Source organism: Palaemon carinicauda, chromosome 1 (genome assembly GCF_036898095.1).
Source record: "Palaemon carinicauda isolate YSFRI2023 chromosome 1, ASM3689809v2, whole genome shotgun sequence".
Classification (NCBI taxonomy): Eukaryota; Metazoa; Arthropoda; class Malacostraca; order Decapoda; family Palaemonidae; genus Palaemon; species Palaemon carinicauda.
The window spans coordinates 295,878,157-295,891,468 of NC_090725.1; the positions used below are offsets into that span (position 1 = coordinate 295,878,157).

The window sequence follows — 13,312 nt, forward strand, 5'->3', positions numbered from 1 at the left end:
CTGCTTTCCCCAAGAGAGGGGAGGATGAAGAAAAGAATAAGGGCCAGACAAACCTTTTCATTCACGCAGACTAAGACCGAGTAACAATGCCCTCAACCTTCTGCTACTTGTCCATTAAGGAGTCTGAGGTTTAGACCAGCTGTTGGGCAGCCACCACAGGCCCGATAGAGAACGTATCGAGTCTCCTGTGTGTCACGTCTTGCAGGTAGTGGGCTGTGAAGGTCGTCTGACGCTTCCACACTCCAGCTTGCAGGACCTGCGTCACTGAATAGTTCTTCTTGAAGGCCAGGGACGTAGCTAGCCCCTGACATCATGTGCTCAAGGGCGACGTGATGGAGGAGGGTCAGGATTCAAGGATAGATGTATTACCTTGCGAATCCAGGTCGAGATGGTATTCTTGGTGACCCTCCTCTTCGTCTTCCCAGTGCTCACAAACAAAGCTTGCACCTGGGGACGAACTGCAGCCGTTCTCTAAAGATGAAGCCTCAGACTCCTTACTGGGCACAGTAGGAGATGGTCTGGGTCATCTGTTACAGAACGAAGACTCGAAACCTGGAAAGTGTCGAACCGAGGGGCTGGCACTCCTAGATTCTGAGTCTTAGCAACAAACTCAGGGACGAACCTGAACGTTACCTCCCCCCATCCCCTTGAATGGGCGACGTCATATGACAGACCATGAAGTTCGTTGACTCGCTTGGCCGAGGCCAAAGCTAGCCGGAACACCGTCTTCCAAGTAAGGTGGCGATCTGAAGCCTGGCGTAATGGTTCGAAGGGAGGTCTCTTAAGAGACCTGAGAACTCGAACCACGTTCCATGGAGGAGGTCTCACTTCCGACTGAGGGCAGGTAAGTTCATAACTTCGTATGAGAAGGGAGAGTTCCAGCGAGGAAGAAATGTCCACTCCTTTGAGCCTGGAGGCTAGACTTAAGGCTGAGCGATAGCCTTTCACTGCCGAGATCGAAAGGCGCATTTCCTCCCGCAAATACACGAAGAACTCCGCTATAGGTGGAATAGTGGCATCGAGTGGAGAGATACCCCTTCCACGACACCAACCACAGAAGACTCACCACTTCGCCTGGTAGACCCCTGTGGATGATCTACGCAGGTGTCCAGACATCCTGTTCGCAACTTGCTGCGAAAATCCTCTCTCGATGAGGAGATGGTGGATAGTCTCCAGGCGTGAAGTCGAAGTGAAGCTACGGCTTTGTGAAAGATGTTGGCGTGTGGTTGTTCGAGTAGCTCGTGTCGTTGAGGGAGTTCCCTCGGGAGCTCCGTTAGGAGTTGCAAAAGGTCCGGAAACCATTCTGCGTGATGCCATAGCAGAGCTATTAGGGTCATTGAGAGATTGACCGATATTCTGGTCTTGTTGAGCACCCTCCTTATCAGACAGAACAGGAGAAAGGCGTAGACATCGATGTTGTCTCACCGTTGTTGGAATGCATCTTGCCAGAGCCTTGGGATTCGGGACTGGGGAGCAGTACAGCGGAAGTTTAAAGTTCAGCGCTGTAGCGAACAGATCCACAGTCGGGGAACCCCACAAAGTCAGGACTTTGTTGACTACTTGACGATCCAAAGACCACTTGGTACTCACTATCTGCGTCGCTCTGCTCAGACTGTCGGCGAGCACATTCCTCTTGCCTGGAATGAAGCGAGCCGAAAGTGCGATCGAGTGGACTTCGGTCCATCTCAGTATTTCTACTGTGAGAAGCGATAGCTGTTCTGAAAAGGTACCTCCCTGCTTGTTGATATAAGCCACTACTGTGGTGTTGTCGCGCATCACCGCCACAGAGTGGCCCGATAGGTATTGTTGGAACTGTTGAAGAGCCAGGAATACGGCCTTCATCTCTAGCAGGTTTATGTGGAGGTACTTTTCTGATTCTGACCACAGGCCTGAGGTCCTGTGGTTCAGAACGTGAGCCCCCCATTCCTTTCTTTGAGGCGTCCGAAAACATCAAATCCGGGGGAAGACGAGAAGGTCCACTCCATTTCGTAGGTTCTCGTGTGTCACCCACCACTGAAGGTCCGTCTGTTCCGCAGAACCCATGGGGATCATAGTGTCCGGGGAATCGTGACCTTGATTCCACTGGGACTTGAGTCGCCACTGGAGAGATCTCATTCTGAGGCGACCATTGGGAACTAGACGGGCCAGGGATGAGAGGTGACCGAGGAGACGTAACCACGATTGGACTGGAAGTTCTTCTCGTCTGAGGAAAGGCCTTGCGACCTTCCTCAGCCTTGCTATCCTGTCGTCTGATGGGAAGGCTTTGTGGAGATTGGTGTCTATGATCATGCCTAGGTATACCAGTGTCTGAGAGGGCAGCAGAGAGGACTTTTCGAGATTTACCATGACTGTAGGAGAAACTGTACTCAAAATGATTCATGTTCGGCATGACAAAACCCAAGGCTAAATAAAATTATGCAAAGCTCTTGTGTATCTCAAATACTCCATGGCATTTTTGGAACAACCCTTGGAAATGTTTTCATTTAGAATTGGTTCACTCACATTTGTTGTCAAATAAACAATTTTTTAAGTTTAGGAAGAAATATATCCTTCAACATCTAGAACTTTAGGTATAAAGTTGAGTAATGAATCAGCAGCATTGTGAAATATATTTTCCAATTGATAGTATGCACTGTATTACAAAGACATGATTTCCAGAATTTATTATTAACCCTTTTACTGGGGGTAAAAGGGTTAATAATAAATTCTGGAAATTTCCAACCCTTAACCCCCTGGGGGTTATTTTTTTCTCAGCACATTTTGCGGTATATTTTTTTCCTTATTTTTTGTCATAGAGAGGTCAGGTTGGTCTCATTCTCTTGTTGGATAGTGTTTTTGCGCCTCCTCCTCCTCCTCCTTTGTGTATTAGTGGACTATCGTTTTAACGATTGTCATTCTTTTTACTGTGAGTGTTGATGAACGCTGGGAAGGTGATGAGTGGACATGTAAGTTACTACTTAACTTGAAAGAAATACTTGAGATGAAAATAACCTATTATTAAATTTCAGATTGTTAAAGGGGCCGGTCATCATGTGTACGCTGACCGAGCAAGTAATTTCAATGATCGTATAAATACGGTCGGTCATCAAATCAATAACGGTCTTCCGAGGTTAAGGAATATTCCATATAATGAACAAGATCCAATGACTGTTGCCCAAACCCTTGTCAGAATGATAAATGTTCGGCAAGATGTAACACAAGATTCAAACCCACAGGTTGATGATGATGTATAGGTTTTATCCAATATAAGTTTTTGATATATACTAAAAAACAGTGGTGATTGTAAATAAGATATGATTTTGATAGATTATATTCAAGAGGAATATAATCTGGAGGAACGTAGAGAGTAGAGGTCCCCTTTTTTGTTTTTGTTTTGTTTCTTTGTTGATGTCGGCTACCCCCCAAAATTAGGGGAAGTGCCTTTGGTATATGGATGGATGGATATTCAAGAAAAGATGATCCGTTATGTAAATTGAGACAGGAGGTTTTTTAATGTATCTTTGACTTATTGGATATTTATTTTTGTACATTTAAGGGAAAATTATTTTTAAGAAAATGTAGCTTTATATACACTCCGATTGTTGGATAGTGTTTTTGCGCCTCCTCCTCCTCCTTTGTGTATTAGTGGACTATCGTTTTAACGATTGTTATTCTTTTTACTGTGAGTGTTGATGAACGCTGGGAAGGTGATGAGTGGACATGTAAGTTACTACTTAACTTGAAAGAAATACTTGAGATGAAAATAACCTATTATTAAATTTCAGATTATACAAGGGGCAGGTCATCATGTGTACGCTGACCGAGCAAGTAATTTCAATGATCGTATAAATACGGTTGGTCATCACATCAATAACGGAGTTCTTCCGAGGTTAAGGGATATTTCATATAATGAACAAGAGGATCCAATGACTGTTGCCCAAACCCTTGTCAGAATGATAAATGTTCGGCAAGATGTAACACAAGATTCAAACCCACAGGTTGATGATGATGTATAGGTTTTATCCAATATAAGTTTTTGATATATACTAAAAAACAGTGGTGATTGTAAATAAGATATGATTTTGATAGATTATATTCAAGAGGAATATAATGATCGTAAATACGGTTGGTCATTACATCAAAGACTGGGTTTCGAATATAATGATCGTAAATACGGTTGGTCATTACATCAAAGACTGGGTTTACTCATCTCCTGACCATCATGGACCGAGCTTCTAGATTTCCTGAAGCATTCCCAATGAAAAAGATCACTTCCAATGCAGTATTTGAGAAGCTCATTGAATTTTTCTCCCGATACGGACTTCCTCGTAAAATTCAGACCGACTGTGGGACGAATTTTACGAGTAAGGTATTTAGGGGTAAGTGTGCTGAACTGGCCATTCAGTGCACTACCAGCGTACCTTACCACCCAGAGAGTCAGGGGGTGGTGGAAAGATTCCACCAGACACTTAAATCAGTTTTGAAAAAATACTGCTATGAACAAGGAGAGGATTGGGAAAAAGGACTTCCCTTTGCTCTCTTTGCCATAAGGAACCATCCAAATGCATCTACAGGTGTAGCTCCCTTTGAGCTGATCTATGGGCACAAAGTACGTGGTCCGTTGGAAATTTTCCATGAATTGTTATCATCTGGGCAGAAAGAGGAACTTAATGTGATGAAATTTGTAGAGAATTTACGGAAAAAGTTAGCCATTGCGTGGAAATTTGCAAGAGAAAATTTGGCTTCCTCCCAAGTAATCATGAAATCATGACCTCCTTCTTCTTATCAATAACGGTCTTCCTACGTTAAGGAAGATTGTAAATCCCAGAAGTTTGTCTCGGTGACGAAGAAGGGTTGCCTCCGAGTCTGCTAGGATCAGCCAGTCGTCCAGGTAACGGAGGAGACGGATACCGATCCTGTGAGCCCATGAAGATATTAGGGTGAACACTCTGGTGAACACCTGCGGTGCTGTGGAGAGACCGAAACACAGCACCTTGAACTGGTAGATCTTGTTGTCTAGGCAAAATCTTAAGTACTTCCTTGAAGATGGATGGACTGGGATCCAGTGCGCACATGAAGTCTTGCGGTCTCACTGCAAGTCTGACCGTGTCTGCCATCTCCATGCTGAATGGGTCTGTTTGACAAACCTGTTCAGGGCTGAGAGGTCGATGACTGGTCTCCAGCCTCCAGACGCCTTCTTTACAAGAAAGTCGACTGAAGAAGCCTGGGGACCCGTCGACAACCTCTTGGAGAGCGTCCTTCTTCAACATGGTCTCGACTTCTGCCCGAAGGGCTTGCCCCCTTGCCGATCCCATGGCAAGGGAGCTCAGTGACACTGGATCCGCTGTCAGGGGAGGTAGAGATGTCGTGAACGGGACGTGATATCCCTGACTGATTACTGAAATCGTCCCCCAAGTTGCTGCCACCTTGTCGCGCAACTTTGTAGGCATCCCACCCACTGGTGGACATGCTGGGGGACTGCCAATCCTAGCGTTTGCGGCCACGGCCGTTCCCTCTAGGATTCTTTCCTCCCCTAGAGGACTTTTTGCCCTTTTTGTCCTTGACAGGAAAGGGCTCAGACACTTTTGTCTTTGCTGCAGCTGCCTTCTTCGTACTCTTGACAGGACGTGGTTGCTGGGTAGCAGGAAGTTTGTAGGGCCTCGATGTTAGGGCCCTATGGAGAAGGGAATCCTGGTTGGACTTCCTCCACCTCTCAGCAGCCCGCTCCACATCCTTAGGCTCAAACAAATTCTTACCGAGAACGGAAGAATGTCTGAGCCAGCAAAAGTCAGTACTGGGGGCCTTTCGATGGAATCTCTCAGCCACTGTGTCCCGTCGTTTCAAGATAGTGTTAGCCCACAAGCTCGAGACTTGGTGGGCTAGAAACTCTATGGTACGCGTGCCTGAGAGCAAAAAGGTCTCCAAGGCCTTGCTGGTGTTTTCCTTGGACAGGTCCTCAGACCGCATCAGGATGCCCAGAGACCCTAGCCAGATGTCCAGCCACGAAGTAGCCTGCATGGCACACTTCGCTACCTTCTCCTGGCTCAGGATCTCCGTTGCCGAATTCGAGACCTGCCGGTAGGAGAGTCTCTCTAGAGGGACTCCCCTGGTAAGCTCTTCCAGAGAATGGTGCAAAAGAAGAGCTAAGCAAGTCTCCTCCCAGATCTCAAAGTACCTCCTCTGATGGACGCGAGGAGGCGGGAGGAGCTTGTTATCGGTGCTGGATCGGCTGGAGGAAGCTAGCTCAGAGAGCTGGCCTTCGACCTAATCTCTGGCACTCTTAACCCCCTGTGACCAGGGGAAAGCCGCACTGGCCCTCGAGGGCTTCTGAGTACCATAGACTCGGTCCAAGGCCATGTTATTGCCCTCACGAGGAGGAATCTCTGGATCCGGAAACCCATTGAGACTCCTCATGAGGTTCAGAACTTGCCAGAACGCATGTTCTGACTCCTGCAGCTCTCCTCCTGAAGGGCTGGCAGCAAAGTCTCCTGTCCCCAGAGGCTCTTCCTGGGGTGACTCGCGGATGTTCTCCGAGGGCTTGGTTGGCTCCTGTCTAGTCCTTGATGAAGACTTAGGCAAAGTCTTCGAGTCCTTCGGCTCCCTCCTGGGAGGGATACAGGACTCCAGCAGTGATGGTGGAAGACTCTTCTCAACCCCTACCTGAGAAGACTTCTCGGGGAGAGGTGGAGTTTCCCCCATTGGTGCGATGGGGGAATGACCCGCCTCACCTGACTCCCCAGAGGACGGGAAATCCTCATCCGCAGGGGAGAGGGAGAAAGTCTGGGGGGGAGAGGGAGCCTTCCTCAAGGACTTCCGAGGAGACAGTTTCGCCCTTGGAGAAGTTACCACGGAAGGAACTCCTCTTTTCCTCTTCAGGGGAGACGAAGCCGCCACTGTTTTGTGACCCAGTTCAGAGAATACAGGCTTGAACGCCTGCACGAGAGCTCTGACAATGGTACCAAACCAGGGCTGCTGACTGACAGTCGTGCTGTCAGTCACTCCCTCTGGAGGGAAGGGGATCGTTCGATCCCTAGGAGGAGTGACAAAACGAGGGTTCGCCTGCAAAGAGGCTGAAACAGAAGAAGAAGAGTCCTTGGACCTATCCGGAAACCTTCCCTCCTCAGACGAGCGCGATGTTCTGCGCTTGCGGGGTGGGGAACGAGACGATGATGACCTGGTCGCGCGATGTCCTGCGGCCTCACGTGTGGGATCGCGCGCGGGAGAATATTCACGCGCGAGCGATAGCACGTGGCAGCCTGAACAGGCGATAACAGATGGCGCGCAGGAGGCTGGATGAGCGCTTGCGCGCGCGAAGGTGATTGTTCGCGCGCGCAGGATCTTGCCGAAGGGCCCGTTAGGGCAAAAACGGGCGCGCGCGCAGGAGAGATATCTATAGCGCACGGCGCGTGTATCTAGCTGAAGCAGCGGGCGAGGGCGCGCTTGCGCAATCTTGTGGGCGCGTGATGGAGACTGCACGCGATGGCGCACAGGAGCAACTGGAACTACGCCCAGATCCGGAGATCGTGGGCGCGCATCAGGGTTCGGGTGCACAGAAGTGCGCTGTTGGGATTCCACTTAGTTGTGGGACCTCTGGCCGTGTGGTTCGTGGAACATGTCGGACTGAGGAGGCAATAGTACCATCAGAATCTCTATGATGAAGCGTAGAAGGTACGAGTACCATTCTACTTAGGGGTCTCTCAATGCTCTTGTTATTATGTGTAGGGAGTGGCCTGGACTCTATTCAAGAAACTCCTTATCAAGCAGAACTGTGGAAAAGCTTAGACGTCGATGCCGTCCCAGGGATGCTGGAAGGTATCTTTGAACGCTGATTCCAGGTCTGCCATTGGTGAGCAGAAAATTGGACGTTTCTGATGAGTGAGGCTGCGAACAAGTCGACTATCAGAGAACCACTATAAGTCAAGGTCTTGTTTGCTAGCTGAGGATGCAAAGACCATTCTAGACCTACAACCTGCATCCTCCTGTGCAGTTTTCCCCTACCCACCTGTGGATCTCTACTCTCAGTCCCACTTCTTCACGCCACTAAGTGACCGGTCAAAAGAGGGCTACACCTGGAAAGAGAGGAGGGCTGCCTGAAGACTCATCACTTTGAAAAGAATCATTGTTCCTGTTCGGTGCGTCAAACCGACTCTAGAGGTTGTAGGAGGTACACTCCCGCAACTTTTCATGCACCCGTGAGCCAAACGAAGATCCAGTACACACGTTAGTATCATTCTAGATCGAGATTGGGACCCTCTTCTATCAAAACTACTGACAAGAGGGTCACTGTCTTGTGACCAGTATCTCTTGAATTGCTATTGAAGGGATTGTAGGTACTGTATAGACAACCAGTGGGAACGTGACGTTCCAAGGAGGCCAGATCTTCCAGCCCCTTCTGTCAAAGCTGTGCTAGCAGATGAAGTTGTTGAGAGAGAAGGGAAGCCACCTCTTGAAGATGCTATTTTGTCCTGGGGTGAGAAGGCTCTTTACACAGAACTGTCTATGTCTATTCCCAAATAAACCAATCTTTCTTTGGGGACTAGACCGACTTTTCACACCATGATCCCCAGGTCATGACTGAATGAGGATTTGTCTAGGTGGAGGTTGTCCAGTAAGTGCAAAAGACGAATGACATTGGTGTGTACCCATGCTGATACCAGAGTAAGCTCTGGTGAAGAATTGTAAGGCTGTTGAAATACTAACACAAAGAACTTTTAATTGGTACAATCTACTCAGCCTGACAAAACTGGGCTACTTCCTGGAGCTGGGATGGATTGTGATCTGGAATTATGCATTCTTCAGATCAACCAACATCATGAGGTTCAACAGCCTGATCGTCCATCTGACTGTGTCTCTGGAGTCTCCATTCTTTGACGAAGTTTGTCAAACAACCTTGTTAAAGTCTGGAAGGTCTACGACTGGTATCCCATCTCCAGACACCTTCTCTACAAGAAAGAGTCAACATGAGAAGCTTGGAAAGTTGTCGTTAACCTCCAAGTGAAAATGCGTGAGCATGCTTGTGCATACGCTAAGGTACATGAGCGCACTCTGGAGAGCACCTACTGCAACATAACCTGAACCTTTGCCTTGAGGACCAAGTCTTCGTCAATCCCTAGCAGTAGGACCGAAGATGTCGCTGATGGTAAATTAGAGGAGAAATGTTGGTGAGCAGGAGGCAGAACCTGGGCTGGACCATCTCTTCCTAGGGGAGAGAAATGGTAGGAGTGACTTATATGAAACTCCTACCAATTGCCTTAAAAGACTACTTGTCCAAAAAGAAAGGAAAGAGCAGTGGCCCCATTTTCTTCAGTGTGTACAAAGTCAGTTGACGGACTATGTTCCTGAGATGAAGGGAACTTATGGTATGAACAAGCATCTATACAAAAGGTTGATTCTATGCAGAAATCTTTCAACTAAAAGCTGAATGCATATGAAGTTGAGCCTTGATGTGATTCTTTATTATTCTGCTAAGGCAAGTGCTTCAATTGGCATAACTAATATCCTAGCTGACTTCCTTGCAAAAATCAAATGCACGAGTTTAATTGTGAACACACGTTCAGGGCGTGGGAATATTGCAAATTCTAAAAGTAATTTGTATTTTCCCTAATTAAACAATCTGAGTATTTCCCTTGGGAAAAGCAATCAGGCCTGGATCCCGACCCATGATCTTCCAAAAACTTGTGATTCCTCTTCAGGTATGCAAGAAGTTTTTTTAAGCATAAGTCTTCCAAGAGAGAGGGAGAGGGGTTCGCTGGAACCTCTTGTCCTCCGTGGTGTAAAGAGAATCAGGATCTAAATGGAATTTGTTGATCCCTAAGTTGATTGAAGACATTCCCTTATTTGAATACAAAGAGAGAGAGGCAGCGTGAGGGAAACCCAAATTCTATAGGAGACAATTGATAATTGTCGGCAAAAGATACTACTCTGGGTGATCTTGACCCGTAATGGGATCGAGGGGGAAGATCACGCCTAGGAGTAACTGGATGTTGGCTGTAATAACTTTGGTAGTTGGGGAGATCTACTGGCTAGAACTGCCAGTCACAATGCATGTGGGCCAGAGAGCGCATGAGTTAGGGTGTGTGTTTTAGCTCCAGCAGTCGAAAAACCTCTTCTCAAAGAGTGTTCAAACTTGCACTCAATTCTGGATCTTATGAAGTGCTTAATAATGATGCACGCAATGACGAGGTATAATAACCCACTTATTCTAAACCACTAAAAGGCACGCACGCATTCAGGTATGTGTGTGGCCATGTCAATGTATTTGAAGGATATGTAAATGCCCTTAAGAGGTAGTATGCTCAGGTGAGAGCAAGCCCTAAAGTGAGTCTTCTGGGTTCACCTTGAGTGCAAGTGTCTAGGAGAGGCGACTATGGTTGAGGCATTTCTAGGGGAGGCAATTATGGTTGAGGCGTGTCTAGGGGAAGTGAGCGTATGTGAAGCACATCTGGCTGAGGTGCGTGTGGGTGACTGGTAGAAGCTTATCTGTGTTCTTCAGGATGAAGTGAGGAGGTTTCAAGCAAAGGATGCTGGAGGGTAGGCATGCTCATTGTTACTCACATTCAAGTCACTATAAACCAAGCTGATCGCAGACCAAGTCTGGTGATGGGCATTCCAGCCCGGAGAAAGTTTATTCAAAAGCAAGCACTGCGAGACATGTTGCACATGAGCATGTGTATACAAAGAAGGATAGAGTATTCCTTCAGGAAGGAGCTTGTTCATTCCAATATCGTTCCTTCCAACTTCAGAAATGTCTGACACAAGGAGAGCAAAAGTGCGAGTCTTGTATTCACCTTCTGGCTAGCTGATTGAGTTGTAGGAGACATGTTATCCTTAAGCATGTCACAAAATCAGTCCCAAGACACTGCAGTCATACCAAGAGCAAATGTACTAGAGTCCAGAAGAAATAAGCTGGAAAGCAAAAATCTGCAAAAATCTCCAACCAGTGGAAGAACGTCTGTCCCAAATGACAGCTATATCAAAGTGACTACTCGTGAGCAAGCAGGTACAGACTAGTACTTTACTGGTTCATACTCAAAATGAGTGGTATACGCAGAATTACAGTACTGCACTGTAGGATGAAAGAAAACCTGTGTCCATAACATCTTACCATGCTTGCTCTACTACTTATCCATTATTATGTGGAGAAAGACTTTTCTGAGATAAAAGTCTGCAGAAAGGATTTCAAAATAGCCACCCAAGGTTAAATTTCATTAAAGATGATTAGATTGAGACAAATCACGGTTTGCAAATCAAGGGGTTTAATTATGCCCCATACACAGGTAAGACAAAAGCCTCTAGGTTAGGTTAGGTTGTGATAGGAAGGATTTCCCAAAGTTAGAGGGGATCCAAATATGAGTAAAGACCAGAAAGGATAGAGTGTTCAGTTTTTAAGGCAGAATATACACTATATTTTCTTTACATGCTTGAAAAACCAATGTTTTGATTGTAAGGACACCGCTCCCTTCGTCGTCCAGAAAATCAACAAACTGTTTATTTATTTAAATTCTCCTTTCGCCACACCGTGGTTTCCCATGTATATGTATTCCGCTCTATCAGAACTACATTTTGACATATGTATTATTTCATTACATGTTTCTGTTAACTCATAATTCGTATATTTGTAAGTGTAAGAAAACACATATATTTTGGCGGGCAATTCAATCTTATTTGGCGCCAGCGCTATCCTACCTTTCCGTCCGCACCTTGTAATATACTCTCACGCACATTTGAATAAAGTACCAGTTGATCTTGGTCACGCTTGTCTCACTGTCCTTACATGATATTTGAGTTTTTTTTTAAAGTTCTTTATCATGTGTGGTATACTTCAGAGAGGCTTATTGCACCTTGTGGCAAATTCTAGGCAATACAATAATATAACCAAAACATTAAATTTTAAGGCTTTCTTAGTAACTGATGTCATATCAATTTGAATATAATTACTACATATTTCTTACTTGACTCTAACAGCACTGATATGCTACCCAGCAAATTATATAAGATTATTTTATTCAATCTAGTTTATCATGCAATGCAAAAAGAAAAAAAATAACTTCAATTTATAAAGAAATTCAATAATGTTTCTGGTTCTTAAGATGTTTTACTAGAGTAGATTAATCAAATGGTATATCCATGATGTGAAGTATTAAACTGGTTAATTAGTGATATATCTCAATAATTATGTTACTTAAGAAATTCTATTGAAATTGTGTTGTATACCTGTTCATACACAGTTCATAATAAATCAAATATTGACAACATCATATAAATTTCCTTTCAGTCAAAATGTCAAAGGAAACCTATGGTAGAGGAAATTTTCATTTTGCATAAATCTAGTCTATTTTTCAAATACCACAATCTGATATGAGCCTTATGAAAGTATTTCATACATCAAACACTTGGGTAGTTTGTAGCGCTACGGCCAAGCGTCCTAATTTGCTTATTATCGCTCCGACTGTTATCTTGTATAGAATAAAAACGTTTGGAAATGGTCTACGGATCTTAAATGTGTGCTTAAACGCACTCTTTTATGTTTTTTGCCGAAAACCCTAAATTACCTGAAATTTTGTGGCTCGAGTTCTTACTCCGGCCACGAATCTTCTCGCTCCTGTAGTAGGTAAGGGGGGGGGGGGGGTCCGGGGGAGCAAAGCCCCCTTGGGTAAGGATACGGCTTTTAGCATAGGTTAGGTGGGGTTTTTAAGTTAGCTTCTCCCGCCAAAATCGTTTTTAGAACGACGGCCACAGTTCAGAATACAGTATTCCAGTTTTCTACGAACTCGATTTTAGAATGACGGCCACAGTCCACCCCACTTTATAATATTCCCATTTTCTATGAATGAAAACGGATCTGGCCGTCACCCTACAAAGGCTCCAAACACTTAAATGAACAATGAAACAATATGTAGCACTACGCTGTATAAAGTATCATACAGATGTACCGTAGTCTTCCACTGTCTTGGGTTAGTTCTTTTGCTTGAGGGTACACTCAGGCACACTATGCAATATTATTTCTCTTCCTCCTGTTTTGTTAAAGTTTATATAGGAGATATCTGTTTTAATGTTAATACTGTTCTTAAAATATTCTACTTTTCCTTGTTTCCTTTCCTCACTTGGGGCCCCTGGGCTTATGGCATCCTGCTTTTCCAACTAGGGTTGTAGCTTAGAAAGTAATAATCATAATAATAATAACAATAATGTGTCAGATTATGAAACTATATGAAATCCATCAAGGTTCCTAAGCTTTTAAACAAATACATTTAAATTAATTAATGTTTGCTACTATTCAGTAATTATACCTTCAGAGATTTGAGAAAATTATAGGCCTACTACATTAGCATGT

General features: G+C 45.2%; 1 protein-coding gene across 2 annotated transcripts in view; it reads right to left on the reverse strand.

Moving 5' to 3' along the window:
- LOC137657909 (zinc finger protein 341-like) overlaps positions 1-13,312 on the reverse strand; it is a 130,332-nt gene that overhangs the window by 115,393 nt on the left and 1,627 nt on the right. The window lies entirely within an intron of this gene.